This window comes from Cherax quadricarinatus, chromosome 8 (genome assembly GCF_038502225.1).
Source record: "Cherax quadricarinatus isolate ZL_2023a chromosome 8, ASM3850222v1, whole genome shotgun sequence".
Lineage (NCBI taxonomy): Eukaryota > Metazoa > Arthropoda > Malacostraca > Decapoda > Parastacidae > Cherax > Cherax quadricarinatus.
Window position 1 is genome coordinate 15,775,864 of NC_091299.1, and position 24,949 is coordinate 15,800,812.

Sequence of the window (24,949 nt, forward strand, 5' to 3'; positions counted from 1 at the left end):
TCTGGTCACATCAGCTCAAGGAAGGAGCATGGCACCAGACCCAGCAGCACAAGCTAGTCAGGTCCAACTCACACCCACTCATGTATTTATCTAACCCATTTTTAAAACTACACAATGTTTTAGCCTCAATAACTGTACTCGGGAGTTTGTTCCACTCATCCACAACTCTATTACCAAACCAGTGCTTTCCTATATTCTTCCTGAATCTGAATTTTTCCAACTTGAAACCATTGCTGCGAGTCCTGTCTTGGGTGGAAATTTTCAGCACGCTATTTACATCCCCTTTATTTATTTCTGTTTTCCATTTATACACCTCGATCGTATCCCCCCCTCATTCTATGCCTTTCGAGAGAGTATAGATTCAGGGCCCTCAGTCTATCCTCATAGGGAAGATTTCTGATACATGGGATCATCATTGTCGTCCTCCTCTGTACGTTTTCCAGAGCATTTATATCCATTCTGTAATACGGTGACCAGAACTGAGGAGCATAGTCTAAATGAGGCCTAACCAAGGATATATAGAGTTGAAGAACAACCTGAGGACTTCTATTATTTATACTTCTAGATATGAAGCCAAGAATTCTGTTAGCTTTGTTGCGAACACTAATGCACTGTTGTCTTGGTTTTAGATTACTGCTAACCAGAACTCCTAAATCCTTTTCGCAATCAGCAGTATTAAGATCTACATTATTTAGTTTATATGTCGCATGGTTATTTTTAACACAGATGCTAATTTAAAATTGTTGGCTAGTACATATTGCTAATCATAATACAGTACTGCACGCCATCACAGTGTGTAAGTTTATTTAAGTACAGGTACACATAAAATTATCAGAGTATCAGTACAGTACAGTATCAGTACAGTAGGGCCCCACTTATTCGGCAGATTAGGTTTCAGGCTACTGTCGAAAAGCAGACTTCGCCAGAAAGCAGAACTCCATTTTTTCCATTTATAAATACATATCAATGCCAGATAACAAGTTTACACTAACATATATTAAGTTAGCAATAGAACTTGGCATTAAAAAGTAAAATACTCACACAGTACACTCATTATTTACTTCAAAATATTTGTAGTCTTAATGTAGGGCAAAAGATGAGTAGTATTTACTCTAAGAAGTCAGGTGTGGTAGCCCTCCAGGCCACCCCACCCACACATACTACGATGCTTAAAGCTCCCTAGAGCGATAAAATGCATGTACAGTACACGCATTACTTACCTTAAAATATTTGTAGTCTTAATGGTCGTAATGTAGGGTGAGAGGTGAAAAGTATTTATTTGTAGAAAGTCACGTGGGAGGTATGGCATCATGCCTGGCCACTGGCACTTATACCTACTACGACATTAAGCTCCCTAGAGCAATAAAATACATGTATAGTACACTCATTAATTACCTTAAAATATTTGTAGTCTTAATGTAGGGTGAGAGGTGAGTCTTATTTGTATGAAGTCAGGTTAGGAAGTATGGGTAGCCAGGAAGGGCAGTCCTCACCACCCCACCCCACCCGCACATAATGTAAACAATCCAGACGAATGCGTCTGGTTTTGGTCACTTTACATTGTGTACAAGTTGTCTCCACGTTGATACAGTAGAATAAATAAAAACACTCCCATTCTCGTGTAACACCATTTTTAGAAGAAATGACGCCCAGAGTGAAGGCATACGAAAGGAATAATTTTCTAGTTACCCCCAGTAATATTATAGTGTACACATTTTCTCTGATGTTGGACTACAAGTTGCCTGGCTACCACATATCCTACAAGTCACTTGGCTACCACATCTCATGTTTATGTTAATTTATTCTACTGAGGGGTGTATTTAAATGGATTAAGCAAAATGTCTATATTAACGTTTTATACGATATTTAACCCTTTGACTGTTTTGGTCATATATATATGTCTCACGAGGTATCATGTTTGACATGTATATACAGTGGACCCCCGGATCGTGAAGTCATCGGTATCCGATAAATCCGGTATCTGAAGCATTATATCGCAAAAGATTTGCCTCGGTTCCCGTTACAAAACCCGGTATGCGATACGATTCGTACGAGAAGTGTAGCCTGAACTGCCCTGTGTGTGCCAGTGTTTACAAGCCAGTCAGTGTGCGCTCATCTAAGGATACATTCGGTACATTCCATATTATCCATATTATCACTTTTTGCTTGTTTCTGCAAAATAAGTCACCATTGGCCCCAAGAAAGCTTCTAGTGCCAACCCATCGAGACCAAGGGTGCTAATGACTATTGAAATGAAGAAAGAGATAATTGCAAAGTATGAAAGTGGAGTGCATGTGTCAGACCTGGCCAAGTTGTATAGTAAATCCCAATCAACCATCTCTACTATAGTGAGCAGGAAAATGGCAATCAAGGAAGCTGTTCTTGCAAAAGGTGCAACTGTGATTACAAAACAGTGATTGCAAGTGTTAGAAAATGTTAAGAGACTGTTATTGGTGTGGATAAATGAAAAACAGTTAGCAGAAGATAGCATCTCTCAAGCGATCATTTGTGAAAAGCCTAGGCAGTTGCATGAGGATTTAATTAGAAAAATGCCTGCAACTAGTGGTGATGTGAGTGAATTTAAGGCCAGCAAAGGTTAGTTTGAAAGATTTAAGAATCGTGCCGGGAGCACTGGGCTAGTAACCCCTTCTCCTGTAGACATTTACTAAAAAAGAGAAGAAGAAAAACTTCATAAAACTGGGATGCTTAAATGTGTGTGGATGTAGTGCGGATGACAAGAAACAGATGATTGCTGATGTTATGAATGAAAAGAAGTTGGATGTCCTGGCCCTAAGCAAAACAAAGCTGAAGGGGGTAGGGGAGTTTCGGTGGGGGGAAATAAATGGGATTAAATCTGGAGTATCTGAGAGAGTTAGAGCAAAGGAAGGGGTAGCAGTAATGTTGAATGATCAGTTATGGAAGGAGAAAAAAATATATGAATGTGTAAATTCAAGAATTATGTGGATTAAAGTAAAGGTTGGATGCGAGAAGTGGGTCATAATAAGCGTGTATGCACCTGGAGAAGAGAGGAATGCAGAGGAGAGAGAGATATTTTGGGAGATGTTAAGTGAATGTATAGGAGCTTTTGAACCAAGTGAGAGAGTAATTGTGGTAGGGGATCTGAATGCTAAAGTAGGAGAAACTTTTAGAGAGGGTGTGGTAGGTAAGTTTGGGGTGCCAGGTGTAAATGATAATGGGAGCCCTTTGATTGAACTTTGTATAGAAAGGGGTTTAGTTATAGGTAATACATATTTTAAGAAAAAGAGGATAAATAAGTATACAAGATATGATGTAGGGCGAAATGACAGTAGTTTGTTGGATTATGTATTGGTAGATAAAAGACTGTTGAGTAGACTTCAGGATGTACATGTTTATAGAGGGGCCACAGATATATCAGATCACTTTCTAGTTGTAGCTACACTGAGAGTAAAAGGTAGATGGGATACAAGGAAAATAGAAGCATCAGGGAAGAGAGAGGTGAAGGTTTATAAACTAAAAGAGGAGGCAGTTAGGGTAAGATATAAACAGCTATTGGAGGATAGATGGGCTAATGAGAGCATAGGCAATGGGGTCGAGGAGGTATGGGGTAGGTTTAAAAATGTAGTGTTAGAGTGTTCAGCAGAAGTTTGTGGTTACAGGAAAGTGGGTGCGGGAGGGAAGAGGAGCGATTGGTGGAATGAGAACAAGTTAGCTTATGAGAAGTTTTTACAAAGTAGAAGTGATGCAAGGAGGGAAGAGTATATGGAGAAAAAGAGAGAGGTTAAGAGAGTGGTGAAGTAGTGTAAAAAGAGAGCAAATGAGAGAGTGGGTGAGATGTTATCAACAAATTTTGTTGAAAATAAGAAAAAGTTTTGGAGTGAAATTAACAAGTTAAGAAAGCCTAGAGAACAAATGGACTTGTCAGTTAAAAATAGGAGAGGAGAGTTATTAAATGGAGAGTTAGAGGTATTGGGAAGATGGAGGGAATATTTTGAGGAATTGTTAAATGTTGATGAAGATAGGGAAGCTGTGATTTCGTGTATAGGGCAAGGAGGAACAACATCTTGTAGGAGTGAGGAAGAGCCAGTTGTGAGTGTGGGGGAAGTTCGTGAGGCAGTAGGTAAAATGAAAGGGGGTAAGGCAGCCGGGATTGATGGGATAAAGATAGAAATGTTAAAAGCAGGTGGGGATGTAGTTTTGGAGTGGTTGGTGCAATTATTTAATAAATGTATGGAAGAGGGTAAGGTACCTAGGGATTGGCAGAGAGCATGCATAGTTCCTTTGTATAAAGGCAAAGGGGATAAAAGAGAGTGCAAAAATTATAGGGGGATAAGTCTGTTGAGTATAACTGGCAAAGTGTATGGTAGAGTTATTATTGAAAGAATTAAGAGTAAGACGGAGAATAGGATAGCAGATGAACAAGGAGGCTTTAGGAAAGGTAGGGGGTGTGTGGACCAGGTGTTTACAGTGAAACATATAAGTGAACAGTATTTAGATAAGGCTAAAGAGGTCTTTGTGGCATTTATGGATTTGGAAAAGGCGTATGACAGGGTGGATAGGGGGGCAATGTGGCAGATGTTGCAGGTGTATGGTGTAGGAGGTAGGTTACTGAAAGCAGTGAAGAGTTTTTACGAGGATAGTGAGGCTCAAGTTAGAGTATGTAGGAAAGAGGGAAATTATTTCCCAGTAAAAGTAGGCCTTAGACAAGGATGTGTGATGTCACCGTGGTTGTTTAATATATTTATAGATGGGGTTGTAAGAGAAGTAAATGCGAGGGTCTTGGCAAGAGGCGTGGAGTTAAAAGATAAAGAATCACACATAAAGTGGGAGTTGTCACAGTTGCTCTTTGCTGATGACACTGTGCTCTTGGGAGATTCTGAAGAGAAGTTGCAGAGATTGGTGGATGAATTTGGTAGGGTGTGCTAAGAAGAAAATTGAAAGTGAATACAGGAAAGAGTAAGGTTATGAGGATAACAAAAAGATTAGGTGATGAAAGATTGGATATCAGATTGGAGAGAGGAGTATGGAGGAGGTGAATGTATTCAGATATTTGGGAGTGGATGTGTCAGCGGATGGGTCTATGAAAGATGAGGTGAATCATAGAATTGATGAGGGGAAAAGGGTGAGTGGTGCACTTAGGAGTCTGTGGAGACAAAGAACTTTGTCCTTGGAGGCAAAGAGAGGAATGTATGAGAGTATAGTTTTACCAACGCTCTTATATGGGTGTGAAGCATGGGTGATGAATGTTGCAGCGAGGAGAAGGCTGGAGGCAGTGGAGATGTCATGTCTGAGAGCAATGTGTGGTGTGAATATAATGCAGAGAATTCGTAGTTTGGAAGTTAGGAGGAGGTGCGGGATTACCAAAACTGTTGTCCAGAGGGCTGAGTAAGGGTTGTTGAGGTGGTTCGGACATGTGGAGAGAATGGAGCGAAACAGAATAACTTCAAGAGTGTATCAGTCTGTAGTGGAAGGAAGGCGGGGTAGGGGTCGGCCTAGGAAAGGTTGGAGGGAGGGGGTAAAGGAGGTTTTGTGTGCGAGGGGCTTGGACTTCCAGCAGGCATGCGTGAGCGTGTTTGATAGGAGTGAATGGAGACAAATGGTTTTTAATACTTGACGTGCTGTTGGAGTGTGAGCAAAGTAACATTTATGAAGGGGTTCAGGGAAACCGGCAGGCCGGACTTGAGTCCTGGAGATGGGAAGTACAGTGCCTGCACTCTGAAGGAGGGGTGTTAATGTTGCAGTTTAAAAACTGAAGTGTAAAGCACCCTTCTGGCAAGACAGTGAAGGAGTGAATGATGGTGAAAGTTTTTCTTTTTCGGGCCACCCTGCCTTGGTGGGAATCGGCCAGTGTGATAAAAAAAAAAAAAAAAAAAGTGGCATACATAGTGTGATCAGACCAAAAAGCAGCTGAAAAATATGTGCATGAATTCAAGGAGTTCATAGAAGCTGAAGGATTGAAACCTGAACAAGTGTTTAATTGTGACAAAACAGGCCTGTTTTGGAAGAAATTGCCAAGCAGGACTTACATTACTCAGGAGGAAAAGGCACTCCCAGGACATAAGCCTATGAAAGACAGGCTTACTCTTCTGATGTGTGCCAATGCTAGTGGTGATTGCAAAGTGAAGCCTTTATTGGTGTATCACTCAGAAACTCCCAGAGCGTTCAGGCAAAAGAATATCCTCAAGGCTAATTTTTGTGTGCTGTGGAGGGCAAACAGTAAGGCATGGGTTACCGGGGACTTTTTCTGTGACTGGTTACACCATGCATTTGCCCCCAATGTGAAAAATTACCTAATTGAAAAGAAATTAGACCTTAAGTGCCTCCTGGTGTTAGACAATGCCCTGGTCATCCTACAGACTTGGCAGAGCAACTTTCTGGGGACATGAGCTTCATTAATGTCAAGTTTTTGCCTCCTAGTACCACTCCTCTCCTGGAGCCCATGGACCAGCAGGTCATTTCCAACTTCAAGAAACTGTACACAAAAGCTATGTTTGACAGGTGCTTTGAAGTGACCACAGACACTCTATTGACTCTAAAGGAGTTTTGGAAGGATCACTTTAATATCCTCAATTGTGTAAACCATATAGGTAAGGCTTGGGAGGGAGTGACTAAGAGGACCTTGAACTCTGTTTGGAAGAAACTGTGGCCAGAATGTGTAGACAAAAGGGATTTTGAAGGGTTTGAGGCTAACCCTGGGAATCCTATGCCAGTTGAGGAATCCATTGTGGCATTGGGAAAGTCCTTGGGGTTGGAGGTTAGTGGGGAGGATGTGGAAGAGTTGATGGAGGAGGACAATGACAAACTAACCACTGATGAGCTGCTAGATCATCTTCAACAGCAAGAGGCCAGACCTGAGTGTGAAGGCTTACTCAGCCCTGTAACAACTTCAGTAAGTATTACTAAGGCTGGCTCCTCATCAGGAAAATTAATGAATAGAAAAAGAAATAATAACAGACAAACATAAACACTTCACTATATAGAAATTTAAAATATAAAACACTTAAATATGAAATATTAATCCTACACTAAAGAAAATGAAAAATGAAAAATATAAATGATAATTCAACGCTGTTATATATATAGGGGTGTCTGGTGTTGGTGACACTGTGTTGTTGAAATCGTAGCCGTTGCTGATGAAGGGGGATGGGGGTCGCAGGTGTTGGTTGCGACCCACTGGCTAGTTCTTCACAGTAGATAGAGCCTTGAGTATTCTATCCCGATGACAGGAAAGCAGGTTCTTTACCGCTGCAATAATGTGGGGTTACGTCCTGCAATTTCCTACAGGTGCACAGGTAATTAAATCCAAAATGGGGAAGTCTCTGGACGTTAGTCCTTCTCCATCATTTCTCCTCGTTGATTGACAGGTGACCCTCTCTGTCATCCAAGCTGAAAAGATAGACAGGTTACCCACTGCTTAAATAATCACTCTCCATGATAAGCACAATACTCAAAAGACGTGGTGATTATTACAACAGTCAACCTAGAGCAAGACTGAAAGGACTTAAGTTTATTATTGGTCAAAAGTGAAGCTTTTAACCAATAAATCCACTAGAATACAAGGCAGGCATGTACTTACAGTAGTGTTGGGAGCTGTGAGTCGAGTGATTTACTGTTTGACCAGAGCCCCATGCGTCGCCTTTCAGGGGGCGGGAAGAGGGAGGGGAAGGGATAGTGGGAGCTTGACTTACCCTACCTTAAGAAGTAGCCGGCAATGAAACTACGTATCACTTTCGGGGAGGGGGAAAAAAGGCGGGAATAGCGGGAGCTTGACTTACCCTACCTTAACAAGTAGCCGGCAATGAAACTATTGTTACTATATACTCCCTCTCTATTCCTATCTATTGAACTTTTCCCTCACACTGAGGAAACTGCTTCGGAGGAGGGGAGAGAGAAATTGACGAAGTTGCCTACTTCAAAGATTAAGGAAATGTGTGCAAAGTGGCTTGAAGTGCAAACCTTTTTTAATGAAAATCACCCTGACACAGCTACTGCAAGCCGTGTTGGCAACCTGTACACTGACAATGTTGTGAACCACTTTAGGAAAGTCATAAAGGAACGAGAGGTACAGGCCTCTATGGACAGGTATGTTGTGCGACAGAGGTCCAGTGACTCAAGCTGGTCCTAGTGGCATTAAAAGAAGAAGGGAAGTAACCCCAGAAAAGGACTTGCTACCTCAAGTCCTGTTGTACAAGAATGGAGGGGGATTTCCCTTCTAAACATTAAAAACTTTGACACTCTCCCCTCCTCCCATCCCATCAATCATCACCAGATCTTCATTAAAGGTAAGTGTCAATTATTCTATTGTGATTATTCTATTGTTATTATTATTATTGTAATTATTCTATTGCATTAAACTTAATATTTCATGTGGTAAAAGTTTTTTTTTTCATACTTTTGGGTGTCTTGCACGGATTAATTTGATTTCCATTATTTCTTATGGGGAAAATTGATTTGCTTTCCGATAATTTTGCTTTACGATGAGCTCTCAGGAACGGATTAATAATGTGAACCTGGGGTCCACTGTCCTCATAAATTCTAGCGGCTTCAAATCAAGCAGGAGAAAGCTGGTAGGCCCACTTGTGAGAGAATGGGTCTGTGTGGTCGGTGTGCACCATACAAAAAAAAAATCCTGGAGCACGCAGTGCATAATGAGAAAAAAAACTCTGACTTTTTTTTTTTAATTAAAATGCCGACTTTGTGGTCTATTTTCGTATAGTATTTATGATTGTATTCTCGTTTTCTTGGTCTCATTTGATAGAATGGAAAACATATAGAAATAGAGGTGATTTTGATTGGTTTTATTATAAAAAGAACCTGGAAATGGAGCTCAAAGTAGGGGAAATGTTTGATTTTTGCCAATGTTCAAAAGTAAACAAATGATGTCATTGTCCAGTAAATGTCCAACTAGCCATTCTAATATGCAGTCATGAATGGGTTGACATTATTTGTACAATTATTACAGTATTGCAGTAGTCTGAATAACAGTAAATCTTCTATTTTTTGTTTGAATAAAAATTCAAAATAGAAAGCAAGAGTAATATCAGAGGGGCCTGGAGACATAACTGATGAACAAAGAAAGTGTTACTTTAGAGCCAGGAATGTCTGCATTGTTCATTCTGGACCTTATTTTGAAATTGTCATATTTTTTAATTTTTGTGAAATTGGCCAAATTGCAAATTTCTGACTACGTTATTGGGAAGTTGAAATCGGTAAATGGTCAGTTTCTTGTACTCAATCGATAGAAAAAATGGAGTTCTAAAGAAATAGCTATGAGTTTGATCGACTGGAACAATGTAATTAGCCGAAAATAGGGCTCAAAGTGGGCGAAATCGCCGATTTGTAAATACAGTGGACCCCCGCATACCGTTGGCATCACATAACGTTTAATCCGCATACCGCTCGCTTTTATAGCAAAAATTTTGCCTCGCATACCGCTCAAAAACCCGCTCACCACTGTTCGTCCGAGACGCATCCAATGTGCGCCCTTAGCCAGCCTCACATGTGCCGCCGGTTGCATTGTTTACCAGCCAGCCTCCGCGGTAACATCCAAGCATACAATCGGAACATTTCGTATTATTACAGTGTTTTTGGTGATTTTATTTGCAAAATAAGTGACCATGGGCCCCAAGAAAGCTTCTAGTGCCAACCCTACAGCAATAAGGCTGAGAATTACTATAGAGATGAAGAAAAAGATCACTGATAAGTATGAAAGTGGAGTGCGTGTCTCTGAGCTGGCCAGGTTGTATAATAAACCCCAATCAACCATCGCTACTATTGGTGGTACAGCTGCTGCTGCTGCTGTACCACCGTCAGCTGCTGCTGCTGCTGCTGTAGTACCGTCTGCTGCTGCTGTAGCATTGTCTGCTGCTGCTGTAGCATCGTCTGCTGCTGCTGTAGCACTGTCAGCTGCTGCTGCTGTTGTACCACCGTCAGCTGCTGCTGCTGCTGCTGGTGCTGCTGCTGCTGCTGTAGTACCGTCTGCTGCTGCTGTAGCATCGTCTGCTGCTGCTGTAGCACTGTCAGCTGCTGCTGCTGTTGTACCACCGTCAGCTGCTGCTGCTGCTGCTGTAGTACCGTCTGCTGCTGCTGTAGTACCGTCTGCTGCTGCTGTAGCATCGTCTGCTGCTGCTGTATCACTGTCAGCTGCTGCTGCTGCTGCTGTAGCACCGTTGTTGGTGTGGCTTATTGAGAATACCAAGAAACAATTAACCCCAGAGGATTTGCCACCCAGGATAACCCAAACAAGTCAGTGTCATCGAAGACTGTCTAACTTATTTCCAGTGGGGTCCTTAATCTTGTCTCCCAGGATGCAACCTACACCAGTCGACTAACACCCAGGTGAACAGGGAAAAATGCCTGGAACTAGTGCTCATATTGGTGAATTTAAAGCCAGCAAAGGTTGGTTTGAGAGATTTAAGAATCATAGTGGCATACACAGTGTGATAAGGCCTGTTCTGGAAGAAAATGCCAAACAGGACCTACAGTACTCAGGAGGAAAAGGCACTCCCAGGACACACTGTCTCATCAGTCATTGCTGCATCTTCAATAAAGGTAAGTGTCATTTATTCTTCATTTAGTAGAGTAGTACATGCACAATATATATTGTGCATGTACTACTCTACTATTGTGCATGTATCCTTCTCTTTGTGTGTAGGAAAATGTATATTTCATGTGGTAAAATTTTTTTTTTCATACTTTTGGGTGTCTTGCACGGATTAATTTGATTTCCATTATTTCTTATGGGGAAAATTCATTCGCATACCGATCATTTCGCATAACAATGAGCCCTCTTGCACGGATTAAAATCGCTATGCGGGGGTCCACTGTATCGCCGAGGTCGCTAACTTCACGAGAGCGTAATTCCATAAGTTTTCCATCAAATTTTGTTTTTTTTTGGTGTCATTACAATTGGGAAAAGATTCTCAGTCATTTCATAAGAAAAAAAATTTTTTTTTTTAAATTCTGCGACACCAGGAGACACCTCAGGGTTGGGGGTTGCGACAGTCAAGGGGTTAATGCTCCTTGGTGGTTATTATTGTGTTATTATCATCATTATTAGTATGGCATCTTCAAGACTAATAAGACACTCTTAGTGATTTTAATGTGTACCTGCATGCCAGCACAGTGTGTAAGTTTACTTAGGTACAGGTACACATAAGTATCAGTTATAATAATAATGTAGGCATGTAGTCCGCCGGAGCTACATACCTACACCTACCTATATAGCTACACGATATTTAATGTGGTCCAGAGCCATATTATTACCATCGGCATACCATGTTCACTAAGTTTAATCGTTTATATCAACTACCTTTAGATGCCATCATAAACAAAGGGAGAAGTAATGAATAATTAATGCCAAGAATTGTAAACAAAAGTATTATGTATGAAGGGAAGTGACGTAATGTTTTTCCTTCGCCCGGCTACCACACCTCCATAGTATATAAACATAATACGTTTATATGTTATGTAACGTGTTCCTTATATAATTTTTAAACAAAATATAATGGGTTAATGAAAGTGTCTATATTTACATAAAATTAGACATTTAACCCTTTCAGGGTTTCGGCCGTACTAGTACGGCTTATGAGCCAGGGTTTTTGACGTACTAGTACACCTAAATTCTAGCGCCCTCTAATCTAGTGAGAGAATGCTGGTAGGCCTACATATGAAAGAATGGGTCTGTGTGGTCAGTGTGCGTGGTATAAAAAAAATCCTGCAGCACACAGTGCGTAATGAGAAAAAAAAAAAAACGTTGACCATGTTTTTGGATTAAAACAGCGACTTTGCACTGCATTTTCGTATGGTATTTATTGTTGTATTCTAGTTTTCCTGGTCTCATTTTATAGAATGGAAGACAGTACAGAAATTGAGATGATTTTGACTGGTTTTACAAAGAAAAGTACCTTGAAATTGAGCTCAAAGTAGCAGAAATGTTCGATTTTTACCAAAGTTCAAAAGTAAACAAATCATGCTATGCGTCCAATACACGTCAACTGGTGAGTCTGATATTCTTTCACAAGTGTGCTGATATTATTTATACCATTTCTACACCAATGCAGTAGTCTGCATAACAGTAATCTTCTATTTTTTTGTGAGAATAAAAATTCAAAGTGGGAAGCAAAAGAATGTAAGAGGGGCATGGGGACGTGACTAATGAACAGAGGAAATGTTATTTTAGTGCCAGGAATGTCTTTCTTGTTTATTCTGGACCCTATTCGGAAATTGGCATCTTTTGAAATTTGTGTGAAATTGGCAAAATTGCTAAATACTGAGCACTGTATTGGATAGTTGAAATCGGTAAATGGGTGGTTTCTTGTACTCATTCGATAGAAAAAATGGAGTTCTAGCAAAATAGTTATGATTTTTGGCGACAAGTATACTGGAATTGGCAGAAAATAGGGCTCAAAGTGGGCAAAATTGCCGATGCGTAAACATCATCGAGACCGCTAACTTTGTGAGAGCATAATTCCGTACGTTTTCCATCAAATTTCATACTTTTGGTATCATTATGATCGGGAAAAGTCTCTATATTTTCACAAGAAAAAATAATTTTTTTTTTAAATTTGGCCGACCCTGAGAACAAGTCTCTGAGAGGGCCTGTCGACCCTGAAAGGGTTAATGTGCCCAAGAGTGATTATTATTAGTATTACATAATGTTTTCCTTCCACCAGGCAACCACACCTCCATAGCATATAAACAGCATGTTTATATGCTATGTAATGTGTTGCTTATATAATTTTGAAGAAAATATAAATGGATTAATGAAAATGTCTATATTGATGCAAAATTAGATACTTAATGTGCCCAAGAGTGATTATTATTACATAATAGAGAGATGTGCTCATGGAGAGTGTGAACAAAATGGGTGGCCCGCGCCGTATTTGAAAGACCACTTGCCGTATAGAAAGTTTTGGTCATAATTTGAGATTGCCATATTAGCGGAACGCCATAAGGCAAAACGCCGAAAAGTGGGGCTCTACTATATATATAAAATATGCAATAACTTATATCTGGAAACTTTCCAAAACACTTGAAATTTTGGAAAGTTTCCAGACATAATAGAGACATACAGAGGATGTAAACAGAGTGGTGCGTGGTAACAGTATTCGCGAGTCAGGTAGGGATGGGAGCCGTATAACGAGTTTTGGTCATAACTTGAAATGTCTGTATTAGCAAAACACCATAAGGTGAAATGCCATAAAGCGAGGGGCCTGCTGTATAGTACACTACAATACAGTAAAATTTAATCTTTATTTGGGACATGATAGTAAGATGCTAGTATGAAACCCTTATTGCACACAGTATTATGGTCAAGTCTAAAGCTAAGATAAAATTAAACTGGAGGTATTTCAGTCACTGTGTGATCTGAGAAAAGTATCCCCATACCATGTTGCATAACCCATCCCTTTTACTTTAGTGCATGCAATATAAATGTTGCAGGGCAATCGAAAAATTCTAACACAGGAAAATATAAAAATGTTTGTGTGTGTACATATGTGTGCATGTACATATGTACAACATAGTATTTTTGTAAAAAGTCAAATGGGTGGCTGTTAACGGATCCTTGAACAGTTGAAATGTGACATATTGCAGTTATATGAGCTCTGCACAGTGGGTGCCTGTTTTCTGTTTGTGTGGCAAATTATTTTATGATCTTTTATATTTTCCATTGTAACCTAACTCAAGCTAACCTAACCCAACCTAACATAGAAATGGCCTGCAGACCCTTTGTGAAAGTGTGACATTTATTAGGATAGGTTGGTACACTTACATGTAAGCATGTGCATGTGTCTGTGTGCACTTACCATTCATTTTGAATTCATAATCACACAAAAAATAGAAGAGTTAACGTAGTTCTCTGATAAAATATAACAGAAATGTTTGGTCATAGTTTACAGCATCTCAGTAATTGAGTTAACCTATTAAAATCCCATTAACACACTAGGGGAATGTAGGGGGGCCTTACCTATCCTCAGCAAAATTGGTATAAATCTAATAGTTCCACTACTTTGAGCTCAATTTCAAGCTGTTTCCAGTCCTGAACCAACCAAAATCATCTCTATATCAGTAGTAAATATTCAGTTCTATCAAATAATACAAAGAAACAGCCAATAAAACCAAAAAAAACTGTCTGAGAAAACATGCCCAAGTTGCTATTTTATATCAGACACAAGGTTAGAATTTTGCTTTTCCCATCATGCACTGCATGAGGCAGGATTTTTTTTATACACTGCACATTTGCTGCACAGATCCATTCTCTCGTATGTAAGATAAAATTTACCGCTCACAGGTTATCTGAGTGAGCCGAGCTCATAAGGTAGATCTACACGAGGGACCCTGGCATCAGTAATGTAGATCTATGTGACAGCCACTCAAAGGGTTAACTGTCACTTATGGCAGTAATATTTCGTTTCGTAGGTGCTACCACCTCCATAATCTAACAGCCCGATCACCTGTGATCACTTACCAGTACTATCACCACCTAACACTACCTTAAACTATCACCTATAAGATGCATATGGCACAAAGGAGAATTTTCACACAGGATACTGCCCAGTTTCAAATCTTAACCTCAACCTTTTTGGTGTGTAAGGGAATTTTCTGAGTGGGAGCCTACCCAAATTAAATTTTTCCAACTTTAGCCAGGTTAAACAAAGCCATGTTCTAATAATTTTGGGATATAAATAGGATTAGCATTCTGATGCAAATGCACTACCTAAATCCATGTGTTGTGGCCTAGCAAACTGTCGGTTAGATCGTTAACCTGCCGACCTGCAGTACCACTGGGAACGTCATCACACCCAATGTTGTGGCTGCCGGGCTGGCCTCCCTCAGTTCCTCATTGGCTTCTGTTACCTGTGGGCCTCGCCAGTCTGCTGACTTCATGCAGACTTTGTGAATGGGTCTCATTGGCCTCAGTCTGCTGGCCTCCCTCTATACCAAAGGGAAGAGTAGGAGTTAGACTCCTTATTTTTGTGCCAAACAATTTTAATAGTAAAGATTATAAATATTAGTGATGTTTTGTAATCCCAAATTGTTATATCTCATGTTACAACACTGGTAACAGGCCAACCTAATGAAAATAAATTTCCTAACACTTTACCTGTGTGGAGATGTTTTAAGAGACAACCAGTGTTTTGTAATACCATGTTATGAGAGACCTGTTTGTATACAGTATAATACCCATCATACTATGGTGGAGGGGTTTGAGTGACCTGAGTTCCTGGCTAGAAACTCAACAAATTTTTCAACCTAAATAGGTTTGAGATTTTGTCTTTCATCAAAATTTGCTGCAACTTAGAGCCTATGACTTCGAATAAATTATGGATATAGTTTGGACTGCAGCTAATGAGCTTAGAATTAATAACAAAAAAAGGCACAATACCGTGACTGGAACGATACACAAATAACCCGCACATAAAAGAGAGAAGCTTACGACGACGTTTCGGACCGACTTGGACCATTTACAAAGTCACGACTTTGTAAATGGTCCAAGTCAGACTGAAACGTCGTCGTAAGCTTCTCTCTTTTATGTGTGGGTTATTCGTGGAGCTTAGAATTATTTTGATTATATTGTGATCACCATACAGTAGGGCCCCATGTATGTGGCAGGTTAGGTTCCAGGCTACTTCTGTAAAGTGGAACACCCTTTTTTCCACTTACAGATGCATATAAATACCAGATAACAAGTTTATATTAACCCCTTGACTGTCGCAACCCCCAATCCTGAGGTGTCTCCTGGTGTCACAAAATTTAAAAAAAAAAAAAAAAAAAATTATTGTTTGTTATGAAATGATAGAGAATCTTTTCTTGATTGTAATGACACCAAAAAAACGAAATTTGATGGAAAACTGACGGAATTACGGTCTCGCGAAGTTAGTGACCTCGGCGATATTTACAAATCGGCGATTTCGTCCACTTTGAGCCCTATTTTTGGCTAATTCCATTGTTCCAGTCAACCACTCATAGCTATTTCTTTAGAACTCTATTTTTTCTATCGACTGAGTACAAGAAACTGCTCATTTACCAATTTCAACTACCCAATAACATGGTCAGAAATTTGCAATTTGGCCAATTTCACGAAAATTAAAAAAATATGACAATTTCAAAATAAGGTCCAGAATGAACAATGCAGACATTCCTGGCTCTAAAATAACATTTTCTTTGTTCATCAGTCATATCTCCAGGCCCCTCTGATATTAGTCTTGCTTTCTATTTTGAATTTTTATTCACACAGAAAATAGAAGATTTACTATTATGCAGACTACTGCAATACTGTAATAATTGTATAAATAGCATCAACCCATTCATGACTGCATATTAGAATGGCTAGTTGGACATTTATTGGACAATGACATCATTTGTTTACTTTTGAACATCGGCAAAAATCAAACATTTCCCCTACTTTGAGCTCCATTTCCAGGTTCTTTTTATAGTAAAACCAATCAAAATCACCTCTAATTCTATATGTTTTCCATTCTATCAAATGAGACCAAGAAAATGAGAATACAATCATAAATACTATACGAAAATAGACCACAAAGTCGGCATTTTAATTAAAAAAAGAGGTCGGAGTTTTTTTCTCATTATGCACTGCGTGCTCCAGGATTTTTTTTTGTATGGTGCACACTGACCACACAGACCCATTCTCTCACATGTGGGCCTACCAGCTTTCTCCTCCTTGATTTGAAGCCGCTAGAATTTATGAGTATATATACGTCAAACACGGTACCTCGTAAGACATATATATACGGCCGCGACAGTCAAAGGGTTAATATATAGTAATTTAGCAACAGAACTAGGCATTAAAAAACAATAAAAAAGTAAAATACGTACACATATAGTACACTCATTACTTACCTTAAAATATTTAGTCTTAATGTAGGGTGAGATGAGTAGTAATTATTGTAAGAAATCAAGTGTCATATGTATGGTAGCCAGCCAGGCTACCATACCAGGCCACCCCACCCACACATAATATTCTATGGCAGTTAAGCGTCCCAGAGCGATAAAATGCATATACAGTTCACTCATTACTTACCTTAAAATATTTGTAGTCTTAATGTAGGGTTAGAGGTGAGTAAACAAGATAAAACGAATAAATGAGAGAGAGAGAGAGAGAGAATGAGAATGAGAGAGAGAGAGAATAAGAGAGAGACAATGAGAGAGAGAGAGAGAATGAGAGAGAGAGAGAGAATGAGAAAGAGAGAATGAATGAGAGAATGAATGAATGAGAGAATGAATGAATGAATGAGAGAATGAATGAATGAATGAATGAGAGAATGAATGAATGAGAGAATGAATGAATGAGAGAATGAATGAAAGAGAGAATGAATGAATGAGAGTGAGAATGAGTACATGAGAGAAGACAGGCATGGAGTTATGTAAACAAACCAAGCATACACAAGTTTGTAAACAAACCAGGTGAACATGTCTGATTTGTGTACAAGTTACATTGTGTACAAATTGTCTCTATGTTGATACAGTAGAATAAATGAAGAGAAACACTCCCGTTCTCATGTAACACTATTTTTAGAAGAAATGACACTCTGACTGAAGGCATACAAAAGGAATATTCTACAGTTATTCCCGGTAACACATTTTCTCTGATGTTGGACTAGAGAAGATGTTATTCTTGCCGTCACTCATACCAGTTGTCTGGCTACCACATCTCATATTTATTTTAATTTATTCTACTGTGGGGTGTATTTATCATCTTTATATGTTACGTATCATGTTTATTATATAATTTTGGAAAAATATCGTAGATGGATTAATGAAAATGTGTATATTAACATAATATATGACATTGAATGAGACTTAGTGATTATTATTGAGTATTATTATTATCATTACTAATATGGCGTCTCGAGACATAAGACACTCTGATTTTAATGCGTACCTGCATGCCAGCACAGTGTGTAAGTTTATTTAGGTACAGGTATACATAAGTACACCTACCATTCGACTTACGACCTGCTCGACTTACGACCACTCGACTTACGACCGTGTTTTTTATGCCAAATTTCTGGGAAATAAACAACTATTTGTGTTGTACACAGTGTTTATCCTAAACCTTACAGTATAAAATACAGTACTAACAACATAAAAAGTAAAGTAAAACATGAAATACCAAAATAAAACAATAAAATAAAGTCATTACAAAAATGTTTTGTTGATATTCAGTAGTAAAGTTCGACTTATGACCATTTCAACTTACGACCGGTTTCTCGGAACCGAACTCGGTCGTAAGTCGGATGGTAGGTGTATAATTATCAGAGTACAGTGGACCCCCGGTTTATGATCAGCTCCCAATGCGGCCAATTATGTAAGTGTATTTATGTAAGTGCGTTTGTATGTGTGTGTTTGGGGGTCTGAAATGGATTAATCTAATTCACAATATTCCTTATGGGAACAAATTCGGTCAGTACTGGCACCTGAACATACTTCTGGAATGAAATAATATTGTAAACCGGGGGTCCACTGTATATATGAAATAACTTTTAAAAACACTTGAAATTTTGGAGTTTCCAGACATAATGGAGAGATGTGGTATTTACGGAGCTCAAGGAGAATGTAAACAAACTGGGTGGGGCACAGTGACCATATTAGAAAGCCAATTTGGGGGAGCCATATAGCGAGTTTTGGTCATAATTGGAAATGTCCATATTAGCAGAACGCCATAAAGCGGAGTCCTACTGTATATGTAACATGACAGTAAATTATTCACATGAACAGTAAAATTAGTACAGTGGACTCCCAGATTAAGACATCATCGGAATAAGTAATATTCTGAATAAGTAATGCTTTTGCGTCAAAATATAGTGGACTCTCGACCAGCGATGGCATCATATAACGTTAAATCCGACTAGCGATACATTTTAACGCAAAAATTTTGCCTCCACTAGAGCTAAAAAACTCGACCAACGCGATTCGTTCCGTTCGAGACGCGTCCACTTGTGGCCTGAGCGTGCCTCACTTGTCCCGTGGGTGCCAATGTTTACAAGCCAGCCAGCCACCGCGGTCCCATCCAAACATACAATCGGAACATTTCATATTATCACAGCGTTTTTAGTGATTGCACCTGCAAAATAAGTCACCATGGGCCCCAAGAAAGCTTCTAGTGCCAACCCTACAGCAAAAAGGGTGAGAATATTATGGATATGAAGAAAGAGATCATTGCTAAGTATGAAAGTGGAGTGCGTGTCTCTGAGCTGGCCAGGTTGTACACAAAACCCCAATCAACCATCGCTACTATTGTGGCCAAGAAAACGGCAATCAAGGAAGCTGTTCTTGCCAAAGGTGCAACTATGTTTTCAAAACTGAGCTTGCAAGTGATAGAAGATGTTGAGAGACTGTTATTGGTGTGGATAAACGAAAAACAGATAACAGGAGATAGCATCTCTCAAGCGATCATATGTGAAAAGGCTAGGAAGTTGCATGACGATTTAATTAGAAAAATGCCTGCAACTAGTGGTGATGTGAGTGAATTTAAGGCCAGCAAAGGTTGGTTTGAGAGATTTAAGAATCGTAGTGGCATACATAGTGTGATAAGGCATGGTGAGGCTGCCAGTTCAGACCAAAAAGCAGCTGAAAAATATGTGCAGGAATTCAAGGAGTACATAGACAGTGAAGAATTAAAACCTGAACAAGTGTTTAATTGTGACGAAACAGGCCTGTTTTGGAAGAAAATGCCAAGCAGGACCTACATTACTCAGGAGGAAAAGGCACTCCCAGGACATAAGCCTATGAAAGACAGGCTTACTCTGTTGATGTGTGCTAATGCTAGTGGTGATTGCAAAGTGAAGCCTTTATTGGTGTATCACTCTGAAACTCCCAGAGTGTTCAGGAAAAACAATGTCCTCAAGGCTAATTTGTGTGTTATGTGGAGGGCAAACAGTAAGGCATGGGTCACTAGAGACCTTTTCTATGACTGGTTACACCATGCATTTGCCCCTACTGTGAAAAATTACCACCTGGAAAATAAATTGGACATTAAGTGCCTCCTGGTATTCCTTCAGACGTGGCAGAGCGACTTTCTGGGGACATGAGCTTCATTAAAGTCAAGTTTTTGCCTCCTAATACCACTCCTCTCCTGCAGCACATGGATCAGCAGGTCATTGCAAACTTCAAAAAAACTCTACACAAAAGCTATGTTTGAAAAGTGCTTTGTAGTGATCTCAGAAACTCAATTGACTAAGAGAGTTTTGGAGAGATCACTTTAGCATCCTCAATTGTGTAAACATTATAGGCAAGGCTTGGGAGGAAGTGACTAAGAGGACTTTGCACTCTGCTTGGAAGAAACTGTGGCCAGAATGTGTAGACAAATGGGATTTTGAAGGATTTGAGGCTAACCCTGAGAAGCCTATGCCAGTTGTGGAATCAATTGTGGCATTGGGGAAGTCCTTGGGGTTGGAGGTTAGTGGGGAGGATGTGGAAGAGTTGGTGGAGGAGGACAATGAAGAACTAACCACTGATGAACTGCAAAATCATCTTCAACAGCAAGAGGCCAGACCTGAGGAAACTGCTCCGGAGGAGGGGATAGAGAAATTGAAGAAGTTGTGTACTTCAAAGATTAAGGAAATGTGTGCAATGTGGCTTAAAGTGCAAACCTTTTTTGATGAAAATCACCCTCACACAGCTATTGCAAGCCGTGCTGGTGACTATTACACTGACAATGTTGTGAAACACTTCAGGAATGTCATAAAGGAATGGGAGGCACAGGCCTCTATGGACAGATATGTTGTGTGACACAGGTCCAGTGACTCTCAAGCTGGTCCCAGTGGCATTAAAAGAAGGGAAATAACCCCGGAAAAGGACTTGACACCTCAAGTCCTAATGGAAGGGGATTCCCCTTCTAAACACTAACACCATCCACACACTCCCCTCCTCCCATCCCATCAGTCATCACCAGATCTTCATTAAAGGTAAGTGTCATGTAATTGTACATGTCTTCTTCAGTTTGTGTGTAATAAAATTAATATTTCATGTGATAAATTTTTTTTTTTCAATACTTTGGGGTGTCAGGAACGGATTAATTTGATTTCCATTATTTCTTATGGGGAAAATTAACTTGACTAACGATAATGTCGATTAACGATGAGCTCTCAGGAATGGATTAATATCGTTGGTCGAGGGTCCACTGTATTGGCTCGGTGAATGTCACTGAACTTGGTATAAGTCATTCGTGTCGGGGCCTGAGCTGCCCTGACACTCCATGTACAGCGAGTGTGCCATTGTTTACCAGCCAGTGAGGACGATCCTACACGTTCATATGACACATTTTGTATTATTCCATTTTTTAGTGCTCGTAACTGCTAAATAAGCCACCATGGGCCCAAGGAAAGCTTCTAGTGCCAGCCATCCCTTTGGTAAAGGGCTGAGAGAGAGGGGAGAATGTGCCTTTTTCAATGATTCTGCAACATGTATGATACTAAAGCAGCAGGAGTCTATAAAGGCTATAGCGCCAGCCAGTGATAAAGTGTAGCATTAACAGTGTAGCAAGTAAGTTAAGCGATTAATCGATAGAAAAATGACAGAACGAAACTGACTCTCTATTGTTGTTGGAGGTATATAGGGCTACTGACTTACACCGCTGCCCTGCTGCCGCCGTAACCACCACTATGTAAGGCTTATCTTTCAGTGGCCCTTATACACCCAACAACAAACAACGCACCACCACTTGTGACATTCTTAATGCCATATTTTATTCATTCTAGAGTATATATCATGTTTCTGTTATTAATATTGTTTATTATGTCATATTAGATGAATTGTGCTAGATAAATAATCCATAGAGGACTATCTTGTCCTGTTTCCCAACACAATTCCTAATATACGCCAGAAACAGACCTCTCTGAAACACTTTTTTGAGCGACAGGGGTCCAGTGATTCAAGCTGGTCCTAGTGGTATTAAAAAATGAAGGAGGGAAGTAACCCTGGATAAGGACTTGGTACCAGAAGTTTTTATGGAAGGGGATTCCCCTTCCAAACAGTTGTAAACTCCTACATCCTCTCCCCTCCTCTCGTCTTACATACATTACCATGTTTTCAATAAAGGTAAGTGTGATGTTATTATTGTTTTATTCTTCATGTATCATTGTTTTCTGTGTGAGTAAATGTATATTTCATGTAGAAATTTTTTTTTTAATACTTTTGGGTGCCTGAAATGGATTAATTGGATTTCCATTACTTCTTATGGGGAAAATTAATTTGGAATAAGTCAGATTCGGGATAAGTCACTCTCTTTGGAACGGATTAACCCTTTGACTGTTTTGGTCATATATATACATCTTACGAGCCAGTGTTTCGGACTTATATATACTCAATAATTCTAGCAGCTTCAAATCAAGCAGAAGAAAGCTGGTAGGCCCACATGTGAGAGAATGGGTCTGTGTGCACCACATAAAAGAAATCGGCAGCATGCAGTGCATAATAAGAAAAAAAAATGACTTGTTTTTTTTTGGATTAAAACGCCAACTTTGAGGTGCATTTTCGTATAATATTTATTGTTGTATTCTCATTTTCATGGTCTCGAGTGATAAAGTGGAAAACATATTACAGAAATAGAGATGATTTTGATTAGTTTCACGATGAAAACGACCTTGAAATTGAGCTCAAAGTAGCGGAAATGTTCGATTTTTACCCATGTTCAAGAGTAAGCAAATCACACCACACGTCCAATACACATCAACTGGGGAGTCTAATATTCTTTCACTAGTGCACTGATATTATTTATACCATTTTTACAATAATGCAGTAGTCTGCATAACAGTAAATTTCATATTTTTTGTATGAATAAAAAATCAAAATAGAAAGCAAGAGTAATATAAGAGGGGCCTAGAGACGTGACTGATCAACAGAGGATATGTTATTTTATTGCCAAGAATGTCTACATTGTTTATTCTGGACCCTATTTTGAAATTGGCATCTTTTTTAATTTGCGTGAAATTGGCCATATTGCCAATTTCTGATCACTTTATTGGGTAATTCAAATCGGTAAATGGGCGGTTTCTTGTACGTACTCAGTTGATAGAAAAAATGGAGTTCTAAAGAAATAGCTATGAGTTTGGACAACTGGAACAAGGGAATTTGCCAAAAACAGGGCTCAAAGTCGGCGAAATCGCTATGCATATATGTTGCCAAGACCACTAACTTCGCGGGAGCGTAATTTCGTGAGTTTTCAACCAAATTTCGTACTTTTGGTGTCATTACCATTGGGAAAAGATTCTCTATCATTTCATAAGAATTTTTTTTTTTTTTCCAAAAATTTTTCAACATAGAATAACAGTTTCAGAAAGGGGCTTGTGACAGTCAAAGGGTTAATTACGTAATCTGGGGGTCCATTGTATTAACTTTAGCAAAATTAAAATTGTTGAAAAACGATAGCAATTGAAATGGATTATGTTGGCAGCTTTTTTATTTCTAAAGTGTGAATAATCAGACTCAATAGTATAAGGTTTAGGATATGTAGTACAGTTGACTGTCAGATAACACAGTACACCTACCATCCGACTTACGACCTGCTCGACTTACGACCACTCGACTTATGACAGTGTTTTTTATGCCAAATTTCTGGGAAATAAACAACTATTTGTGTTGTACACAGTGTTTATCCTAAACCTTACAGTATAAAATACAGTACTAACAATATAAAAAGCAAAGTAAAACATGAAATACCAAAATAAAACAAAATAAAGTCATTACAAAAATGTTTTGTTGATATTCAGTAGTAAAGTTCGACTTACGACCGGTTTTTCGGAACCGAACTCGGTTGTAAGTCGGATGGTAGGTGTAGTTAGGTTCCTGAGAAGACATGTAGTCAAAGATGTGTGTACTGAACGGAAGAATATATGGAAAAATAGACCTCAAAAAGCCAAACAAATTTTGTATGTCTCAAAATTGTAAAAAAAAAAAAGCAGTGATAATAAAGTACAGTGGTACCTTGAATTTCGGCCGAAATTCATTCCAGAAGGCTGTTCGAGTGCCGTTACTGAATGAATTTGTTCCCATGAGGAATACTGTAAATTAGATTAGTTCGTTTCAGACCCCCAAAAATACACTTACAAAAGCACTTACAAAAATACACTTACATAATTGTTCGAGTTGGGAGCTGTTCGAAATTCGAGGCACCACTGTAATTGTAAGTTGATGTAGTTATGTGCATCAAACAAAGATCCCACATCCATATCTCTGCTAACAGAGGCGCCTTATTGTGTTGTTGTCCCAAACGTTGAAACTGTATGGGGGTTATAAAGGTGTGGTTAGAATGGTTGGGGTGCACACAGGAAAGGTTAAAGTGGTTGGGGTGAGGGGGTTCAGTGTAGGGGTGGGGAGACTGAAAGGTGAATGAGTGTGGGTAGGAGATAGAGGTTGGTGTTGGGAGGCAGAGGATGCTGGGCAGTGGGGGGGGGGATGGAGGCTGGAAGCAACAAGGTGGTGTGATGGTGACTTTGTGGGTGATGGTGGTGTGGATGATGGATGGATGAGTGTGTGGTTGTTGGTGTGGGTGGTAATGAGAGTGATGGATGGCTTCATGAATAGGTGTTAGTGTGTGTGTGGCGTGTAAATATATGTGGGCCGTGAAAGCGTGGGTAAGGTGTGGGACATGGGACTATGGGAGTGGAGCTGTGTGGTTGAAGTTGTGTGTGAAAGGTGTGATTGTTGGTGGTCCAACGTGTGCAGTGATGTAGATGATTGGTGACTATATGTGTGAGTGTACGGTATGGGGGTATAAGCAGTAATGAGGACGGTAGTTGACTTAAATGATTAGGTATGTGGACAGTGTGAAAAAGGGTGTCGAAAAGTCAAGTAAGGTGTGGATGTCAGGTCATGGGGAAATGGTGTTGGTGAGGGCATAGGGCTGGGCAAGGTGTGGTCTTGAGGTTGTGGGATAATGTGGCCATGGGGAAATGGTATAGTTGTAGGTGTGTGGCTGCGGGGAGAAAATTGTATGTGTTATTTGTGT

General features: G+C 39.6%; 1 protein-coding gene across 4 annotated transcripts in view; it reads left to right on the plus strand.

Annotated features, from left to right (window-relative positions):
- Window positions 1–24,949, plus strand: part of LOC128685385 (zinc finger protein 549) — a 185,965-nt gene that overhangs the window by 43,520 nt on the left and 117,496 nt on the right. The gene's annotated exons all lie outside the window — the stretch shown is intronic.